Consider the following 16605-nt stretch of genomic DNA (forward strand, 5'->3'; position numbering starts at 1 on the left):
GGAAAAAGGAAGACTGTTGGTAGAAAAGGTGCTGAGTGAGGGGCAAGGACTGTGGCAGGGCCTTAGTTTCCTCCCACTGTGTGCAGGACTAAAAGAAACTGCATAGAGCATTTGCCTTTGGGCATTTGTCTCCTGTCCCTGCCCCCTAGAAAATGAGGCAGTTGGGCTGGCACAAGGTGTGCCTGTACTTGGAGGCCTGGGCCTTCTCTGTATCAACACAGTCAGATTTGGGATGGGGGATAGTAATCTCATTCTATGTGATATGTAACAACAGCCAGTCTGCAATTTGGAATTCTTGGGGACACACAGAAGTCTAGTGCCCTCATTGTCTGAAGCAAGGATACTCTGAGCAGGAGTGCATGCCACTCTGCCATGCCAAGCCAATAAACTCCAGAACATCAATAGGAATGAACTGGTTACCCTCCAATTCATGTTAGTGTCAATACACAACATGCAAACTACAAATGGAGAAGAAAGCCTAAAGGTATTTTCTGCACCCAAGATGTATGGCTTTGCAGCTTTTTCCTAGGGCTCAGTGTGAGGGCCTACCCACTAAGAGGGTCCTCCTCACCTCATTTCTCACAGAGGACAGACATGGTTCCTTTCACCATTGCTTTTCCCCTAAGGACAATGAGACCCTTGCAACTTGGGGCTTAACCATTTATTTAGGTCAGCAAGTATCATTCTGTGTCTGCTTCTTAGCCTTTAACTGATGAAGATTCCTTATAGACTTGACAAGATATCCTCCTCTGGGGAGTTGAGCACATCAGGATCCCTGAACCCTTGCTTCTTTTAGCACCACTTGCTCTTCTGTATCTGAGATTATCTCAATATACAACCCTTGGAGAAAGGCTGAGCAATCCATAGAAACAAGCATTGGTATTTTGATCTTTCTTGCACTCTGTTTTCCAAATCTATTTCATTTGAATGTTTGCATGTCTCCTATGGGAATGTGTCTGTGTGATCATTTTTGAAAGGCAGTCTCTGGACAAAGGGTATTCTCATGTGAAAGGTTAACTGAGCATAGAAATAACCCCTCAACAAGTTAAACCAACGTACAATGCTTCCCACACAAATGAGCTTGTCTGTTTCTACAAATGATCACATAAACTGGGTAACATTAATGGCTTCATTTTCAGCAGTTTGCTCAGGATATATCAGTGGGAAGGACGTACTTGAGAACTTCTAAAATTGGAAAAATTACTTGGGTACTGGTGAATTTGAGAATCTATGCCAATAGACTTCTGTTTCATGGCATTTTTTTCCTGGGAAGTCATGCTCCATTCTTTTCCCCTTTCCTGCTAGATGTTTTTCCTTTGGCTTTTGATTTTGTAACAGTTGATGACGTGTAAGTGAGATTATTTCCCCTCTGAACTGAAATGAGTGCCAAATGGAGCCAAGGCCCCAGTGTGCTGGAGTGCTTTATCCCAGACTGTCTGCCTCACGTGCAAGGGACAGGGAAAGGAGGCAAATGATCATAAGCCCTGCACTTAGCTGTAAGTCACTTCCTATAATCCTGCCCACACTGGATAGACACCAAAGCTGCTCCCCACAACTTCCTGTGCCTGGACTTCCTGGTACCTGTCTGTTCAGTCCTGGCGCCTCACTAGCCAGGTCTTATATCACACCTTTGGCCAGTATCCTGAAAGGCCTCAGAAATGAAGGCAAGGATGCAATGCTTGGCACCACAGGATGCTCAACCACCCCAGGGGCCCAACATCCTTCATTTTCTGGGTCTTCCTGGGAGGAAAAACTCATGACTTGGGAATTCAACAAACAATTTCCTCACGATGGCAGTAGAGCTCCAGAAATGTCAACCAGCTCACCCCCCTCTCCCTCCCATCCAGTCTCAAAAAATGCTAACAAAAGACAAAGGTACTATAAAGCAGACCTGCCTTATATATTGCCCAGTTTGAGGATACCTGCTCACACAAATGGGATTAGCTTTCAATATCCATCTACAATCAAACTGAAGCCTAAACCACTCATTATCATCAGTTATCTTCTTTTACCAGGTGTTATATTTCCACCAGATCTTGGATTCTGCTCTTCTTTACTCAACAACATTAGTTCTCTAGCATTTTCCCAATTATCAAGTTGTCCTCTAGGGATAAGTCTTAGGGTATCAGGACTAAATGGAAGAAAATGCTGGAATTCCATGCATAGAGGAGGCCATCTCCAGTCACTTGTTCTTCAGGTCTTTTATATGGTTTCTTAACTGCCCAAGGAATCTTAGGTCTTCTAAGCTTAGTGAAGGGTTATTGTTTGGCTCAGTTTGAGATTCTTTTCTTAAGGCCTATGTAACTCTTTTTTAAAAGATTTTATTTATTTATTCATTAGAGACATAGAAAGAGAGAGGCAGAGACATAAGCAGAGGGAGAAGCCAGCTCCCCACAGGGAGCCCAATGTAGGACTCAATCCCAGGACTCTGGGATCACGACCTGAGCCAAAGACAGACACTCAACCCCTGAGCCACCCAGGTGCTCAGGCTTATGTAACTTTTGATTGATTTGTGACACATCCTACATGGGATACCAAATGTACCTTTACATTTATTTTTTTACTGAAAAAAAAATGTGTGTACTGATGTTTTTCCCATGTTTCTATCACTTCTATAGCAGGAACTAATTTCTTTCTTTTTTTCTTAGATTTTATTGACTTATTTATTGAGGAAGGGAGAGTATAAGCTTGAGCCAAGGGAAGGGCAGAGAGAAAGGGAGAAAAGAATCTCAAGCAGACTCTGACACAGGGCTCAATCTCAGGACCTCTGGTAAGACCTGAGCTGAAATCAAGAATTGGATGCTTAACCAATGGAGCCACCCAGGAGCCCCAAGCAGGAGCTAATTTCTGTTTCTCCATCTTAGAATAGATAAAAGATTATTCCTGTTTCTAATTTATTTTGGGAACATAATAGTAGACTGTAAGATTTCAACTGCATTCATGTCTATATTTTGAATTTTCATGTTGTTTCCAATGTCTATTTTTCAAGTGGAACTACTACATTTTATATACATTTAAATTTTTTTCATACATATTTGTTTAGTAATGTGTTTTTACACATTGGCATATTTTTTAATTCAGTAATTAATTCTGTCAACAGAAATGCACTCTTTTGGTGGATATGCTTGTTTGTCTATGTGTGACTTTTTAAAAAATATGTGTTGGATCATACTGAATCTAATTTTGTCCTATATTTTTAACACATTATTTTACATGAATCCATATCCTTATATAATTTCCAATTTCTTAATTTTTTTACTATAAGAATAGCTTTATTTCCCCACATATATACAGAAGATACAGGCTACTCTACAATATTCAAAACTGGGATGCCTGGGTGGCTCATCAGTGGTTAAACATCTGCCTTTGACTCAGAGTGTGATCCTGGTCCCGGGATCAAGTCCCACATCAGGGTTCCTGCAAAGAGCCCGCCCACTTCTCCCTGTCTGTGTCCCCGTCTCTCGCTCTCTCTCTCTCTCTCTCTCTGTCTCTCATGAATAAATAAAATCTAAAAAAAATTTTAAAACTAATATATTATGAATAAGGAATTAATAAATTTGTCACAATTCTACTTTTCATACATAATAACCTGAATTTTAAAAATCCCATGGCTCTTTTCCTTGTAAATATGACCTGAAGCTTTTATTCATAAAATGGGTTTCTATTTAATATATATTTTTATATAATTTTTTGTTCACATATTATATAACATCTTGCCAAAATCTTTTCCTATTCTCAAGGCTTGTATTTCAGACCTTGAACAAATAACTCCATTAATTAGTTTCATCAATTTATCATGGTTATTTAAGAAATATCTATGGGGTACTTGGCTGGCTCAGATGGTAGAGTATGTGGCTCTTGATGTCATGTTTGTGAGTTTGAGCCCCATGTTGGGTGTGAAGCCTACTTAAAAATTTAAAAAATAAATATCCATTTACTTCATATTTATGCTGATGAAAACAGATGTCATTCAAAATCCTATTTTACTCATTCATAATGATCATAACAAATGTGTTATGTATTATATGAAAGTATACAAGCTGTCTTAAATATTAAGATTTCTATCAATTTGATTTTCTTGGCAAAATTTACCTCAATTTTCTGACCATCTCCAATGTGTTCTAGTTTCCCCTTTGTCTGATGCTTGCTTAATTGTCATTTTGATACTTCTTTCATCAATATTCTGATGATTCCCTTCTCATTTCTCCTCTACTGGATCTCTGGTTTCATAAAACCTATCATCTTCTTCTAATATTTGTAAACTCTTTTTTAGGCACAAGCTACAGCATTAGAAAAAAAACTACGTGGCAAGTATACTTTAAAGACCTTGCATATTTGAGAGTATCTTTACCCTTACATTTCAGTGCAAGCTTCTCTGTGTATAAAATTCTAAGTTGGAAATAATACTTTTTCAGAATTTAAGGCATTGTTCCACTACATTCTAGATTCCAATGTTAATGTTCAGAATTTCAAAGTCATTCTGATTCTTCTTATTTGTATGCTAGTTCTATGATCTTCCTTCTGTTACCAGGCTTCTGAAATTGCCCAAAATGTCCTCCTCTTTTCATCCAGGGTGCTGTCAATGTGGGATACCATATTCCACATTCCTGTGAAATTTCTGGGAACTTCTATTACTGAGAGAATCAATGACATTTACAGATATACACTAATTTTCTTAGGTATTTTTTTCTTTCTCATTTTTGGTATTACAAGTCTTTTTCCAACATCTTTGGTGAGTTTTGTATTTCTCCAATGTCATTTTTACTTGTAGTGTTCCTTTCCATTTTAAGTTTATCTTTTTCATTGTATCCTTTTCTGCTATCACAGTTTCAGTATTATCTCTGGCCTGTCTGATCATATGGATAATAATTAATTTTTGAAGTTCTCTTCTCCCTTCAAGTTGGTCTTCTCCAACATAGTTCTTCTATGTTTTGGTCTGTATCTTTCTTGTTATGGCTCCTTTTGAATACCTGAGAGTCTTCAGTTTTCTCCTCAATCCTGGATTGATTTAAATGCTGTTTAGAAATTGATTATACAGTGCTTCTGGATTTCACTGTAGAGTGATCTAGCTTGGAACTTTAATTCCCCAGAAAAGGCTTTGACAATTCTTCCCTCTGGTGGAGAAAAGCTTTGTTGCTTGTGTTCTAGAAACCAAATGGAGAAGAGGACTGTGTTTATTAGTATCTAGTATGCACATCTTTACTTACTTACCCTGTGTTCAGTAAAGTGACCCAGCATGCCACTGTGTCTGCTGGTCCTCAGTCCAAAGAATCCTTATTTTAGCTTTTTTAGAGAATAGTCACTTGTATTTTCTTTAGGTAAGCAGGCACTCTGATCTTCTCATTTTATGTCACAATTGGCCTCTATCCTCCTTCTTACTCTTCCTCTTCTCCATCTTCTTCCTTTCCTCCTCCTCCTTCTTTGGAAGAGGCACTGTCAGGTTTGTTGAGGCATGATTTAAACACAGGGAAAGTCTGGCTTGTTTTAAATCTGGTTAGTTCTCTACTTTTGTTTCTACTATATCAGGATTAACTTTTCTCGTCTACTAATCATTTATCATTTTCCATCTGCTTTCAGCTTCTAAATATTTCTGATGTTGTCTCTTCTCTTACTTTTTCTGTACTGAGTTTAATACCTTTTAGAAAAATCTCTTTGCCTCCACTTCGGAGGATAATCAGGAAAAAAACTTGGATGCCAGTGTTTGACTTGCCACATCACCTAGAAATCTTACCTTGGTTGTGTCTATTATATCATGAGTACTTTCTCATGTAATATAATACCCTTTGGAAGCTTAATAATTCTTTTGTCCCTTTATTTTGGAAATTGCTTTACATTTGGCCTAAATTGCATATGTAATATAGGCATCATAAAAATAAGTTATTACCAGGAAGCACTTAAAGAACATCCTATCATCTCAATATAGGCATTGATAGCTTTTGTTTTGCTTTGTTCTTTTCTTACATATTATCTGTATGGGTAGGTTAGATGTGCATTATTTTATGTGGAACAAGCTTGAATTTCAATTTCACACTCTCTTGACATCAATAACTTCTCACAGTGTCATTAGTCTTCAGAAGACAATTTTTTTTCAGAAGACAATTTTTAATGCAAAATTTAATTTTTAAGACTATTAAAATACCTATAATAGAAATAGATAAAGTAGATAGGCATTTTTAAAAATGACTCTTATTACTGATGATATTTAATAACCTGGGATTTTATTCTCAAGTATATTGAAATAAATGCTACTTAATTTTTTTAAAAGTACACTTCTAAAAAATGTAACCAAAATAATAAAAATTAAAAAGGGGCATGATCACCCATTCCTAAGCAGTATATGATGGTATGGTAACTACTATTTGCACACTGATGTTTTTCTTTCTAGATCTCTCAATATGTGTAGGCAATCATATACCCAATTCAGAAAATACATATCTAGTTCCTGCCAAGTTCCAGACTTTGCTCTAGGCCTTGGGGAAGAGACTAACAGAATTTATTTAATTCTGTACTTAAATACATATATACATGTATATATACATACCTGTACATAGTAAGAAATTATATATAACTTAATATTCATATACACATAATATGTGTGTAACATACATATGTATGCACAGCTAAATAAATATATACCAGCACTGTTATGTATGTTTATAAATAAATGATATACACATAAACAATGTTTGCTGACTTTTTTTTTTTTTTTTTTTTGCTGACTCTTGGAGCTTCCTGAACGCTAGTAAATCTGAGTGTCTTTTCACTTATGAACAGTTGGATTTCTTCTTTTGTAAATCGTCTCTTTATTTCTTTACCCATTTGCCATTGGTTTAAACGCAGCAGGAATAGAAATTATTAATTTCAGTCATAGGAAGCTGCCACCTAAGCCCAGGACAAAATCACCTTCAACCACTCTAAAAGGTCAAATGCAGAGAGAGTAAGGAAAGGAGAACACCAATGTGGTCCTCAATTAGGACAGAATCCCAAGAAATTCTAGATATCAATCACTATGTTGGGAGCAAGAAGTATGGGTCTGACAGTATTCAACACCCAAACACTCTTGTCAAGTTTATTAGGCCATCTTCGTCTGGAACTTAGGAAACAGTAACAGAGAAGAACAAGTGTTAAGTATGAGGAGAATAGTGAGGCTTCAAGGACATCAGCATCTTCTGAAACGACCAAGGCTGTAAGTCCTCCCTCTCCCCAAGCCGAGCAAGACAACTGAGATGAGTGCAGAGCGCTGCTGTCAGGGCTTTGAGATTTGAGAAACCAGATGCAAGCATTTGCCTTTGCTGCCTTTGGGCTCAGAGAATTCCTTCTAGCCTTCCTTGTGTTTTTTCCTCCTATATGCATGCCTCTGATCCCCTAGCAGGTGTTGGGGTCTTCTATGGCTTGGTGGGATGGCTTCTAATGCTTCTCCATTTGTCCCCCTTACCCAAGTAGTAGATTCCAGACTCTTCTATCTGAGATACCCCAGCAAACACATCTACTTCAAATAACACTGTTTTGTACATTGTGATGCCGCTAGTACAGGGAGCTCTGATTCTAAGGCTCCAGAACACCATGAACAGGCTTGCCTCACCCTCTGAAGGGCAGGGAGAAGAGACAAACGTCAAGGGGACCTGCAGGAAGCTCCCAGGCACGTCTAATCTCACTGACACTCAGAGGAAAGCAAAGCCCCACCCCACGACTTCCACTGCCGGGACTTCCTGGCAACCACAGTTCAGGTCGGACTTCCCAATGACCAGCTCCTATTCCTGGACCTCACCTTATCATACGGTTATCGGGCCTTTGGCAAGAGCCCCTGGAAGAACTCAAGAGAAACTACAGAGGTCCAATTTGGTGCCAGGGCCTGCTCAGCCTCTCCACTGAACTAACCTCTAGAAACCGAAAGTCCTCATGGAAACAAAGCAATAATGGCATAGGTGTTTTATTTTGTTTTTAAGAATTTAAATACTCCTGGGTTTCGTTTTTACTTTATTTATTCTTTTTTTTTGTATTTTTTTTATTGGAGTTCTATTTGCCAACATATAGTATAGCAATTTCCTCAGGACGGCAGTAGTGTACCAGCTTTGCCACCAAATATTCTGCTGCCTTCCTCCAGGCCCTCTTCACCAGCCCATCCTGTCTGAAAAAACACTCTTAAGCAGCAAAGGCCCCAGAAAATACAGTTGCCTTAGTATCTTGCCCAGTTTAAGCAAACCTGCTCTCAATGAGGCACCTTTGCTTTGGTTTTCATCTGAAATCAAACTGACGCCCAAAACTAACCACTCTTATCAGGCCTCTTCTCTTTTCAAGAATTCGGATTCTACCAGGCCTAGTTTTCATAATTTTGTTCTTGTTCACTCAGCATCACATCTACATCATTTTTTCGTTGTCTAGTTGTCTAGTTCTGGGGGCAATTTTCAAGGATCCAGGCCTAAACAGAAAAAGAAAATGCTGGAAATTCAACCAGGAGTGCATCTTTAGGTATCAATCCATGTTTCCTTGCCTGGCTCAATTCTGCTCTTAAGGAATTCTACATTTTCTAGGTAAAGATATAGGCATGCATTAAATGGTTGGCAGCCATTTGACTGGGGCCTTCAGAGAAGGGGCCCACATAGCTTTCATCACTACCTGCCATCTACTGTCCCACATGGCAGAATATATATATTTGAGGTCACATTAGTTCTCCCACATGGCAATATATATATATATATATATATATATATATATATATATACCAATCAGAGGTTACTCAGAATTTTGTCTCATGCCCCCATATGACATTGAAACACAAGCACCTGCCCATGTCACTAAGTGGCCTTCAGTTGCACTTCTATGACTTTATTGAGGGTGCATGTGTGTTACCATTTATCTCTTAGAGATCAATCTGAAAATCATTTTCATCAGTAACTAAGACATGCTTGCTAAGGATTCAAAAACAAGGATATGCTGATCAAGAGTAAAGCACTGCCATAAAACTTTCTATGATCACTGATAACCTTTTGGATGATATCTTTCCACTCCTCTCAATACACAGAGTTCTATATTTATATTCACACACAACAATAAATTGATATTAAATTTTGGATGTTAATACACTATGGTTTGCATAAGAAATTATTCCTCCTGATTCCTGGGCATTTTGAGAATATTATATAAAATTTGCAAGACTTTAGGAAATAAATTATGAAAATTGATTTTTATTGCCCCATTTATTTTATAGACACATAAACACACATTTCTCCTTAATTATAATTTGACTTATAATAGGGTAGCTTTGCACAAAATCTCCTGCATAGCCTATATGAACTGCATGACCCTATATCGATTTATATTTTCCCCATTTTGAAATTTCCTTACATTTTATTCTAGAAAGAGGTCTCTCAAGGAATTAAGTGAGTGACACCTGCTGTTGGCAATCTGTCAAGATTTTGAGAAATTATAAAGCCAAAATAAATGGCATCTATAGGGGATCCCTGGATGGCTCAGCAGTTTAGTGAGTGCCTGCCTCCAGCCCAGGGCGTGGCTGTGGAGTCCCAGGATCTGTGGAGTCTCAGAATCGAGTCCCACATCAGGCTCCCTGCCTCTCTGCCTCTCTCTCTCTGTGTCTCTCATGAATAAATAAAATCTTTAAAAAAAATAAATGGCACCTATAAACTGTTTTTGCCAAACTCTCACATCCTTCCTGTGTTCGTATTTTTTAACCTAAAATCGCAGTTCCCTTGCACTTCAAGTGTTCAAACATACTTTCTTCACCAATTATAGTTTGAGTTCTTCGCAAATATCATTAAATATTCCTTGGAATACTTCCCATTTCTAATATTGCCTCTCATCTTTTTTCATTTCTTTAGAATTAAGCATTCCTGCTTACAAAATTGCCAGCTACATTAGCCATGTATAAAGTACAGTGAAGTCACAAGTAATGCTCACTCAAGCAAACAAGGGTTTTCAAAACAGGGTGTCCTGAATCTTGTTTTCTGTGAGCAGTTAGAGATATAAACACATTAGGTCTCAAATAGCCAACAAAGTAAGTTTACATCAGTAACCTCTGTACATATTTGTTCTAGATTGGTTCTCAAATTACAAATATATTATCGGCTTCTTGAAAAATCTCTTAGAACACAGATGGTCAAGAACAAATGGAAACACTTTATCCCGGATCCCTCTCTCCCTAGGGAGCTACTATTAATAAGCAGCTTGATGAATATGTTGGTTTAAATATTATAAGTGATATACAATTATTCATGAAAGCTAAATAGATTTAGTCTACATCATTATATCCCCATATTCCTCAGCACGATGCTATGCACACACACATGCATATACACACACAAACTCTAAATGTTTCTATGTCTTCAAAACCATCCTCTTCACACTGTACATGGAATTTGGTGGCATGAATTTTTTACTCAACATTGGACAGTGGGTACTTGCCAAGAGCATTTACTATTCATGAACAACCTGATTTTATGCTTAAGTCACATAGTATTCCTTCGTTGATGATCAAATTATGGGAATAAGGTGCATCTGGAAAATAATCAGTAAATTGAACAAATAGAAAACAGTAAAAAAATGATACTCTAAATCACAGGAATCAGTAAATATGCCACTGATATTGGATCTATCCCATTCTGCTACTTTATGTTATATTTATTTTTTTTTTAATTTTTATTTATTTATGATAGTCACACAGTGAGAGAGAGAGGCAGAGACACAGGCAGAGGGAGAAGCAGGCTCCATGCACTGGGAGCCCGACGTGGGATTCGATCCCGGGTCTCCAGGATCGCGCCCTGGGCCAAAGGCAGGCGCCAAACCGCTGCGCCACCCAGGGATCCCTTTATGTTATATTTAGTACATAATTAGTATGTGTGGGCACATGTGTGCAGGCTGTCAGGATTTGCTGGTATGTATTTGGACTTCATGATACATATGGAATACCCTTGCAGTTTAAGTTGCTTCCTTCTATTATTGTTTTCTCAAATATTATATCACATAAGCCTCTTCATATGGATCAAAATGCTTCAGAAATTTGTATTTTCGGGGACCCTGGGTGGCCTTTGGCTCAGGTCGTGATCCTGGCATCCTGGTATCAAGTCCTACATCAGGTTCCCCACAGGGAACCTGCTTCTCCCTCGGTCTATGTCTCTGCCTCTCTCTCTGTGTCTCTTGTGAATAAATAAATAAAATCTTTAAAAAAATAAATTTGTATCTTCTGTTAAGCAGAATTTGTAAATACCATTCCATCTGTATAACAATTAAGTCTGAGGCCTTTAAATCTTGCAGGGACACAGACCCTGCATGTTTTTAAAAGAAAAATAGGGATGCCCGGGTGGCTCAGTGGTTTAGCGCCTGCCTTTGTCCCAGAGCGTGTTCCTGGAATCTCAGGATCCAGTCCCACATCGGGCTCCCTGCATGGAGCCAGCTTCTCCCTCTGCGTCTCTGCCTCTCTCTCTCTCTCTCTCTCTCTCTCTCTTTGTCTCTCATGAATAAATAAATAAAATCTTAAAAAAAAAAAGAAAAATAGATCTTTTGATATCCTCTTTTCTTAACTGCATATTGGTATAAAGTTGGTTGCTTGATTTTTTTTTAATTTTTCAAATGCAAGCTTTTCCCACTTTTGACATTTTGAGATTGTAGGCAAGTATAAAATTAAAATTTGAATCAAGCCAATTAGAAACATCACTCTAGAAAGTTAGAAAGTGTTAGCTGTTTGTATGCTTTCCAGATACTTCCCTTGTGCCTAATCACTTTTTTGAATCCTTATGTGTTTGTTTTCAACTTGAATTAATCATGTATGTAATAAGCAGAGAAAGACAGACTTTATTTTTCCATTTCATTTACCTCGTATTAGACACCTAGGATGGTTTGATCTCAAAGTGCCAACACTGCTTTATCTTCCTGGAATCAAAGTCATGGACATCCCTCCTAATAAAGACTCAGAGAATGGATTTCAAACATTCCAAGGGCTTAGAAAGACTAACTGCACACAGTAAATGGACCTTTTGCCTCTCCCTGCTATCCACTCTTGCAAAGGAAACCTCAGTGATCTTCCTTGGCCCCAGCTATCCGCTTTTCTGTGGAAATGTGGCTATGTGGTCACTTTTAAGAGACAAGTCTCTGAACAAAGGATATTCCCATCTGGAAGATTAACTGATGTCAGCCAACTGACTTCCAAAGAGTTGAGCCAACTGACAATCCTTCTCACCTGGTAGGAACCTGTCCAATTCTACAAATCATTACACAAACTGGGTGATAATGGCTTCATCTTCAGTGGCTTGCTCAGGGCTATGATGAAGAATGAAAGGTATTATGGGAGAACATGTCGAACTGCAATTTAATGTGGTACTGGTGAGTTTGAAAATCTCTGCTAAAAGACTTCTACGTTGCATGTCTTTTATTGTCTGGTAAGTGCCTGCTTTTTTCTTTGCCACCTTTCCTACTGGGTTTGCTTTTTTTTTTTTTTTTTTTTTTTTTTTTTACTTTTCATGTGGAAACAGCTTTTAATCTGAAATGAGTATCAATAGGGAGTTGTACTTTGGCTTGGCAATAGTTACAATCTCCTGTTACTGGTCATGGTGTCATGTTTGAATTCCTGGGACTCAGAAAGGTGCTTTAGGCTTCTATCCCCTGGCCAAATATTCTCTCTGTATGTAAACCAAAATACGTAAACATGGAATTCTTGAGTTTGGGGAATTCCAGGGCTTAGGGCTACCTCATGTCACCCACAATTCTAACTTCAGATAGGGAGTGTTGTCTTCCCACATCTAGCTTCCCCAGTCTAACATATGGGCAAGCCAAACTATTAACTCCAAACAGGTAGTTTACTTATCCGATGCAGGATTTGTCTTAAGGATTTGTCAGCTATCTGCTTAGCTCAAGCACAGCAATAACGTCAGAGGGCACCTTACACCTTCATTGGGTACCTGACCATTGAGGCATGTTTTCTCAAATGTCTCCAAATCCCCCCCCCCCCTTGGCTGCCCTTCACCAAGAACAGCCTCAAGGACAACTAGAATCCAGTGGCTTCAGATTTGAAAAGGAGAGGGCCCAGCTCAAGGCCAGAGTCCACTCAACCTCTTAAAAGGCCAAACCTTTCTTAATTAACTGCTAGTTCCCACAGTTCTAACACCACTGGGTTTTATCAAACTACTTCCTCTTGGGGTCGGTATTGCTCTGGAAAAGCCAATTAACCCACCTCCCTGGGAACACCCCCCCCCCCCCCCCCCCCCCGCCATTAAATCTGAAAAAAAAAAAAAAAAAAAAAACACCAAGCAACAAAGGAGTCAGGAAACAAAGTTGTCTAGCCATTTGCCCAGTTTGGGGGAAAGCTACTGGAAAAGATAAACTTTAGCTCCTAGTTTACCTCAAAAATCAGAGACCTAAACTACCTACCCTCATCAACCAGGTTTTCAAGAATTTCATTTCCATTCTACCAAGGCTTTGTAGGTCTGCTCTTCACTCAGCTTTGGTCCCCAACATTTTCCCATGTTATTTGCTTCAGCTGGTTAATTCTTAGGGATCCAGGGCTAAGAGAGTAAAGAAAATGATGGGAATAAGGGCATGGAGAAGAGCAAATCTCCACACCAGGCCACGTGGCTCCTGACTTATCTCAGTGCCAGGTTCCCTGAATGTCTTCCTCCATTTTCTGCAAGAGCACCTGGCCTTGCCTGTGTGGTGGGCGGGAACCATTTGGCTAGAACCCCAAGAGCAGGGTCCAGAGCACTCGCAAATCTGATTTCCATACTGATTTCCATACAATGTTCCACTTGGAGTGACATATATACTGGAACATATATAAATTCCAGTCAGAAGGGGCATTATTTTGTCTCATAGTTTAATCATTCAACAATGGAACACAACCATATTCCAATGCATGTGATTAGGACTTTCAAAGGCTTCCTATGATTTTTAAATTATTATTATTACGTATGTGCATGCCATTAATTGTTAGGGATCAGTCTTGTTGTGTTTTCTCATACGTAACCAAAACATAGTGCTTGCGCAAAGGATTCAGAGAAAAACTATAAGTAAAAGTACTTGTCATAAAATCTTGTATTGAGCACTGATAACCTTTCACACATTTACCTCCAATCTTTCAACACACATACACAGTTCTGTATTCATGTAATAAACTATAATAAATTTTCATTTAAATTGGACTTATGAAGTCCTCACAACATGTTTTGAATTTCAACATGTCTTGAATCAGTTTTAGATTCAAAATTTTCACTTCTGATTCTTTGGTAGTTTGAAATTATTGTGAAATATTTGCAAGGCCTGGATTTTAGACAATAAACACTTGCAAAGAACTACTTGATTGACTCATTACTTAAGAATATTAATTAGGTTCGCACTTAATCTAGTTTCATTCATACACAGGACATCAAAAGCCTATAATGCCACCACTCAATAATCTTATCTTGAGACTTGCCTTACCTAATCATTAATATAATGCCATGTATATGCTCTAAAACTAATATTGGAACAGACACTAAGTACCCATTTCTCAGAACATTAGGGTTTTTCTTACACATCGCAAAATTTACACCAAATTTTTTATCTTAAAATTATTTTAAAAAACTGCTAAGAAAAACATAATTCAATAAATGAAGGCCAAAACTGGTGATCTCTTAAAATCAGTCACCCAGATGTGTACTCTAAGAAAACTTTAAGATAGATACATGTACATCCTTTACATGCAGCTCTAATTTTTCGTTAATGCTTTTTTCATATAAGTGTAAATACAGATATAAATATGCTGACAGAGAATTTCACATTGAAAAGCATGTATATTATAACACTGAACATCGTTGTGAATATATTGCTTTTTAAAATGTTCGCATATATGCGTATTTTATATAAAAATACATATATAGGGATGCCTGGGTGGCTCAGCGGTTGAGCGTCTGCCTTCGGCTCAGGGCGTGATCCTGGAGTCCCAGGATTGAGTCCCACATCGGGCTCCCTGCATGGAGCCTGCTTCTCCCTCTGCCTGTGTCTCTGCCTTTCTCTCTCTGTGTCTCTCATGAATGGATACATAGAATCTTTAAAAAAATACATATATATGCATATATAAATGTTACACAGGTACCCTTCTCTTTAAATATAGTGGATGCATACTGGGTACAGATTTGCACAGTCTTGAGCACTACTCTAAGCCATTTGCATACTTGTCTATCAGTATGTATTTTTGAGTGCTTGAAAATATTTTTATGTCTACCATAGAAAACCTTTCTACTCCAAGAAATTACAAAAGTTATTCTTGCTGCTGGCAGAGCATTCAAATTTTAAGAAATTATAAAGTAGAAAACAAATGGTACCTTGATCAGAAGAAATAACCACTTAAAAAATTGCCATGCATTCTTATCTCTTCACTTTGCACATGTATGTACTTTTTAAAAATAATGTTCAAATTCCCTTCTACTTTAAGCATGAAAACAAGTTTTCCTACCATGCATTTTGAATGCTTATAGAAACATCATCAAATACTCTTTGGAATTTCAACATGTCTTAAAATTTTGCCACCTGTTTTTACATTTCTAGAAACAATCATGCTTCTTTACAATGTACCTGCTCCAACAGCCATGTATGAAGTGAAGCGAGGTCACAGGTAATGCCACCTCCAGCAGAAAAGGACTTTTGAAATGTGGGTTCATCTTCATTCTTCTTCACTTTTTTTGGTTCCCATCAGTTTGTGCAAAGCCTGAACTTGTAGCAGAAGTACTAACTGTTCTTGGCTTGGCTAGGTGGTTCCGTCTCCAGACTCTCCCAGCTCCAATTTGGGTGCATCTGAGATCTCCAGCAAGCACACTGGGTCGTGCTATAAGCCACCAGGAATTGTCCTGTCCTCTGCGCTCAGATCCTGCTACCAAAAAGGTCCAGCATCCCAGAGTAAGGGAACACCACGTGCTAAGAGAGGCTGGGAGAAAAGACCCACAGAAAAGGCCCAGTACTTTGTTAGTGACTTCCTCTGGTCCCGCCCACACAGGGCGAATACCAAGAACCCACCCCACAACTTCCTGTGCCCTGACTTCCTGGCGGCTGCTGGCAGCCCTGCCTCCCCACCAGCCACCTCCGACACCTGAACCCCACCTTTATTCACAGCTCCAGGGAGGCCTCTGGTGGAGGCACTGAGCCCAAGTTCGGGGCCCAGCCAGTCAACCTCCCCACTGAATGGACCTTTCCAAAGTAAGTCATTTCGGAGAAGCCTTGGGGCTTTTTCCAGAGATTTCCTCACGATGGCAGTGTTGCTCCAGAAATTCTATCTAAGACTACCTACATGCCCTCTTCTCCCGCCCGACCGGTGTGAAAAAAATATGACCAGAGACAAAGGCGGCAGGAAATATGGCTTCCTTGCTTCTTGCCCAGTTTGAAAAAACCTGCTCACACTATCGTGATTTTGCTTTTGATTTCCATGGCAATCACACTGGGGCCTGAATCTGCACTCTCATCAGGCATCTTTTCCATTCAAGAACTCAATTTCCACTTACCTAGTCTTTGCCCTTCTACTTTTTCTTCACTCAGCACTCTATCTCCAGTGTTTTCTCTTGGTACCAAATTGTCTTGGGATATCAGGGAACAAACCTCAGGGATCCAGGCCTAAGGGGGAAATGGTTGCAC

At 38.8% G+C, this 16605-nt stretch overlaps 1 long non-coding RNA gene across 3 annotated transcripts in view; it reads right to left on the reverse strand.

Moving 5' to 3' along the window:
• LOC112907864 (uncharacterized) overlaps window positions 1-16605 on the reverse strand; it is a 324991-nt gene that overhangs the window by 174919 nt on the left and 133467 nt on the right. The window contains exon 1 of one of the 3 annotated variants that reach the window (XR_003232827.2): window positions 15556-15976. The exons of the other annotated variants lie outside the window; for them this stretch is intronic. This is a non-coding gene — a long non-coding RNA (uncharacterized lncRNA). Of the gene's footprint in view, window positions 1-15555; window positions 15977-16605 lie in introns of those variants that run through there. 3 annotated transcript variants of the gene reach the window in all.

This window comes from Vulpes vulpes, chromosome X (genome assembly GCF_048418805.1).
Source record: "Vulpes vulpes isolate BD-2025 chromosome X, VulVul3, whole genome shotgun sequence".
Classification (NCBI taxonomy): Eukaryota; Metazoa; Chordata; class Mammalia; order Carnivora; family Canidae; genus Vulpes; species Vulpes vulpes.